Source organism: Mytilus edulis, chromosome 1, assembly GCF_963676685.1.
Source record: "Mytilus edulis chromosome 1, xbMytEdul2.2, whole genome shotgun sequence".
In the NCBI taxonomy this organism is placed as follows: Eukaryota; Metazoa; Mollusca; class Bivalvia; order Mytilida; family Mytilidae; genus Mytilus; species Mytilus edulis.
Genome location: NC_092344.1, coordinates 112,399,034 through 112,405,033, shown reverse-complemented (window position 1 = coordinate 112,405,033; position 6,000 = coordinate 112,399,034). Strand labels below are relative to the sequence as shown.

General features: G+C 29.0%; 1 protein-coding gene across 1 annotated transcript in view; it reads left to right on the top strand.

Annotated features, from left to right (window-relative positions):
• The first annotated feature begins 838 nt into the window (after nucleotides 1-838).
• LOC139500053 (prostaglandin E2 receptor EP3 subtype-like) overlaps nucleotides 839-6,000 on the top strand; it is a 77,529-nt gene continuing 72,367 nt past the window's right edge. The window contains exon 1 of the mRNA XM_071288787.1: nucleotides 839-1,013. The gene's annotated coding sequence lies outside the window, so the exon portion shown is untranslated. The remainder of the gene's footprint in view (nucleotides 1,014-6,000) is intronic.

Below are 6,000 nucleotides of genomic sequence, written 5' to 3'. Positions count from 1 at the left end.
GATTTTTAGAATATTGACATAAATAGTAATGTTGAGTTTAATTCAAATTCAAAATTGACAAAAGCTTATATGATTCTAAACTATGGAAGTTCACCCAAATTAGATATTCAAAAAAGACACTGCTTCGTATTAATACATCCTTATTGAAATATATCCCGATGCTATGATTAGCACTTCAGCATTTGCATGTACTTGTTGCAATTTTTTTCTTTTGATCGAAACGGATATAAAGTACATTTAATCAAATATTATCGGACTCAGAATTAGAAATAGAAATGATTTCATTTATAGAATGCACTTCCTGAGATATTTAAATTTGCATGATTTGAACCCCTCGTTACAGTACTATTAACATCTTCTTTTCTATCTTGATTAACTAAGAAAAAAAGAAGTACGAACATTGTACTATTGGAAAAACTTGCGGTTGATGTGAAATCAGAAATAAAACAACAACTCCGTCAATAACATTAGTATAAGACGACAAATGCACCTGCTTAACATTATTGAAAAACACCTCTTGAAGAATGTTTACAGTACCTGAATGTTAAGTACTGAATATGCATGCTGATATAGATTTTGTATCTACTTACACTCTATAGTATGTATCATCTTCATAAAACCTTTGTACTATACAAACATTGATTGTGTTTCAAGTGGATAGTTCGTTACATAATTCACTTTTTTGTCTGTAAATATTGATGTTGTAATTGGAACATGTGACTTTATTTGCTAATAATGCATAAACTGAATATTGTTTTATCTTATCAGGCCTCACGGTCATAAAACTTTCAAGCATGATTTTTGTACTCAGACTCGAAAATCAACCAATCAAATTGCTGGATTTCATGTTACGAGCACTGAGCAAAGTTTTATGCCTTCAAGGCCAGGTATTCTGATAATTACATTTTCTTGGAAATACAGTAAGTTTGGAGCTTATCGTGTTTATTGAATATTGAAGACGTGATAATTTTCTGTGTGTGTATTGATACTTTGTTTCCTAAAGTTTCAAAGAGGTAAGTGAAATGTTTTCCTACTTTGAATAAGATTTATGAGATTCAAGAAGAACTAATTTGCAACATTAGAACCTCATTTAATGATACCCTGTTTGTATTGTTTTCTTTGTTCTCGGCCAAAACATTAATATATTCTAATCTTTTTTTTTCAACAACAGTATTGCACTCGCTGTTAATATTTGCGGATATTTTAACGAACTGTTATGCAGTCAATATATGTCATTTATGACTTTTGAACATCGGTATACTACTGTTGCCTTTATATCTTTTTTCATGTATACATGTATACGTGTATATAGTAAATACTTAATTTAGTGGGACAAAATCTCAATTAAAGTTAACATTAAAAGATATTGTAACTCACTAGAAAAATAAATTACAATGTTTTTCTCGGGGGAACGACAACTTGACATACCAGAAATTGTGTCATTCTTGCAAAATCTTTGCCTGATTTGTTAAATGTTAACAACCTGATGAAAGACACAATTCTTGCTCATATATGTGTATGTAGTATTAAGTCAATTCAGGTGACCGAATTTAAAGACAATATCCGACAACTATAAAAAAACAAAATGGGTTAATAAAATGTATGCTAATTTTATGTTATGTATTTCTTATTATGTTAAATATTTTATTTTCATTTCATTTTTATAGCACAAATTTAGTCCATACATTTTTCAAAATAATGATACATAGAATAAATAAAACTATGTTTTTGTGTTTCATTATTTTGATAAAGTTTACATTTCATTTGAAAAGAAACATTGATAAAAATGTAATAATTAAACCGAACAATACTGACCGTTGATGTTATAAAATATTAGTTTCATAGATGACCAAGGATAAGTTTAAATTGTCACTACTATATCGTCCCTTTTCCCGCAAATGTGAATAAGACTTATCAACGGTTTGTTGGTAAATTGAATTTCTAAACAATGTATAAATTATAAAGATATCTAAATAGAAATTGGAATCAAAAGAAAAAACTCATATCTTCAAGTATGTATAGGTTTAAAGTGAAAATTATGTTATCAAGTAAACAAAACATATTCATAAATAGATCTGCTTATATCATGCTGTGTTAACGTGTGAAGCAAGGTTGTTAATTTTCACAGTAATTACTTGCACTGTACAAGTGACATGAAGACAACGGATATAGAATTGTATTGTATACCAAATAGATGTTTCAAAGAAGAAGTGTTTAAATTATAGCTGTAATATTAGCGTTAATCCAATAATTTTACCATATCACAATAACACAATGTATAAGTACCGAGCGACTAAAAATGAATATTACCAAAAATAGACTAAACAGTTAAAGTAATAATTCACAAAGACAAATAAAAGAACACTATAACATGTAATTAAGATGATTAACAACGTTAGTACCTGGAATCTATAATTCAAAACCATTGAGTATGTTTTTATACATTCATTATGATATACGTTATTTTCTCAGACCTCGGTATTTTTGTTATTATACTTTTTATAGCAACTTATGTATTAAAATGCTCGCTGCATAATAAAAAGTCTTAAATAAACTCGTCATATATACCAGGATTAAAATTTGGTACACTAGAAGCGCGTTTTGTCTTCGAAAGATTCATGAATACCGCTCGAATTACAAAGTAAAATAGGCTAAATAAAGTATGACAGTCATTCTGTATAATGCAGCTCTTATAAAATAAAATATTGTTTTTTTAGCACAATCAATGCTATTATCACTTTCAAACTGACAGTAATAGAGAATATTATGTAAAGGCATAGTCTCAAAACTATATTCTGAATTCTAAATCAGAGTGTTAATTATATTTTTGATGGTGTATCTACAATAAGTCGTCACTGTAGAGAGTTATTCGCTGTTCATAAATCAACATTCTAATTCATACCCTATAATAAATTTACGTCCCGGCAAGACGCTAATAGATAAAAGTGAAAATGTGTTCTCTCAGTTACGTCACTGCATCTGACGGTAATATAGACAAATGGGTTCAATTTAACGGAGAGCTTAACTAATATTGTTTTAATCAAAGAAAACTGTTTCAAAACATTGAGTATAGTATAGTTCTATATATCAGTTTTTAACATTTCTGCTCGAAAAAAAGACATTAACTACAATTATTTTGAAAGTATTTTCAGTAGAGGGTTCCGTATTCTTGCATTAAATCACCCCGGTTTTTAGTAGGATTCTCGTTTCTGTATGAATTTCTATAAAATACTGCACTGCATAACTTAATCGTGTTCACCAAAATACTATTATTCTATTATAAAGTAGAAAAACATTTGTAGAAAAAGACAAACAAAACCAATAAATTAAAACAGTAAAAAAAAAGTTTAGTCTGACCAGCACATTAGTCATGTATATATTAAAATGTTCGATATAGTTCTATTTACGGCGTCCCTGATGAAGATAAATCCAAACAAGATTTTCGGACAAACGAAACTTATAAGATATAGGTGAAAGGAAGCCAATGACATTCAAACTCATAAGTCGAAACAACGCCATGGTAAAAAAAAACAAATACACTTAACACAACATTGCATAACACCCGTGTTTCTATATGTTATTATTAAGAACTGCTTCAAACGAAATATGAAACAAATGTAAAAATACAAAATGGAGATGATTTGGTATGATCAGCAATATTAATATCATCGCATATAAGTTTATTGGTGCTTTTAAGTGCAGAATAATATTAAACTGGTGGTGTCGGAATAACATTAGTAAATCAACATTGTATCTAAACTGAAGTGGGATTGATATGTTCGCGGTGAAATTTACATTCTCACGAATATATAAAGCTACTCTTCGAAGTTCTTCCTATTGCCAAAATGCACTTGAAAAAGCAATAAAAAAGTATCGATGTCATGCTATTCGGACACATGCATGACCGGCATTGACAAGAATGTTATTTACTAATGTGTTTCTTTACACTTTTTCAAGTGTTTGATTTAAGTTTCATTGCTTACGACATCCTTCACGCACCAATTTAACAACTAATTTGCTATCTTTCTCAAATGAAATTTTACATAATCGACTACATTTTCTACATTAACGAATTTGTATTACAATATTTCTCTTCGGAATACTTTTCTCATTTCTTTAAATAGAAAATAAAATGACACAAAACTAATATCATCAGTAAAATAAATGCAGATAAATAATGTTAAAAAAAAACATACATGAAACGACAATGCAAACAAGTCAATTGAATTTAAAATATTTAGCAATATGGTTGACTAGAACGGAGGAAGCGCAGGCACCCCTACAACTAGTGATGTCACTATCAGTGTTATATTACTTTTCTTTACCACCAGATAAGCATGGATATGATTATGCCAACATCGAAATGAAAATAAGAAATTTAATCTAAAAGCAGAATCAATCAATTTGTTTTTATTCATAAAAGTCATGTGAAAGATTAACTAGTGTATAACCTTATAATAGGTTTCCATATAACAAAATCGGACACCATACGCGCGTGTTCGAAGGTCAAAAGACTCATCAGAATAAAGAACGTAAAAAAGGCATTATAAACACAAAGTAAATGAACTTTTAAGAACCAAAGTTCAGAGGTTATTTGCGGTATATAGTAATTTACTGTACATCTACGATAATCTATTACGTTCTCGGGTATTTTGCTGAAAACTGTGTATGATTTGAAGTCGTCTAAGAAGTACTAAGCCACCACTCTTTGTGGTTTGATTACAGAAAAACATAAAGTTACACGATTTGTACTTCAAGACAAAATATAGGTTAAGTCAATACAGCAACAAACGTGAAGTCCATGATATCAGCATTAGACGAACAATATATAGAATAACGTTGATTAATGAATGATGAGAGTCCTGTAAAGCACACTCAATAAACCTAAGCATGGATCTACTTACACCCTATAGAATGTAAACATTCCAAAATGAGACAACATAACCACATGCTGTGGTTAGCACTTCATCAGTTTATATATATATCGGTAATAAAAATACTTGTTTCAATAGTTTTTTATGACATTAACTTGGATAAAACGGATAACATGGTAATTTATCAAATCTAACTTAGAATGTAGTAATAGAACTGATTTCATTTATATTATGCACTTTCTCAGATATTTTATCCAAAAAGTTTGCATGATTAGTACAAAATATTCCCTTTTCATTTAGATAAGAAAAAATAAAATGGAACTAACATTGTAGTTTTTTTTAAACGTACGTTTAAAGTAAATTTAGGATTCATAAAAAAAAATAAGTCAATAATATTATATTAAGGCGACTAATGCACCAGTTAAACAATATACATTATCATCTCTTGAAGAATGTTTATAGTACCTGAATGCAAGCTCGAGTACTGAATCTGCATTCTGAAATAGATTTTGTATCTATTTACACTCTAGTGTTTGTATAATCTTCATATAACCTATTTTTGACAAACGTTGATTGTGATTAAAGTGGATAGTAAGATACACAATTTTTGTTTGTACTTATTGTTGTTGTAATTTGATCATGTATACTTATTTGCATAAATTGGGTCAATCAAGAATAAACAATTCAATCAAGTGTTCTAATTAGTACAAGTTCATTAGATATAGGTTGTTGTGAATCTAAATCCAGTACTATATTTTCTCTATAGTAAAATAAATATTTTTATGTTGTTCCAGTAAAATTGGTATGCAATCTTGTTTCATCAATACTCTGTTTGTATTTCTATGATGACATTTTTTTCTCACTCAAATGTAAATAAAATAGTTTGATATTTTAGATAGTAATGATATTTTGCGTGCAGTTTATGTCACGATGCATGAGGACATCCAACACGACTTTAAATTAATAGCAAATAATTCTATGAACATGATTTTAGAGGAGTTTGCTTCATCTATGTTTAACCTCAAATGTTTAAAACATGTCATTTATAATTTCCCTTTATCCCCGAGGGTACCTAGTGGTAATGAAATTGTCTGTTCAAAAATTAGGCAACACGGATTTGTGGTAG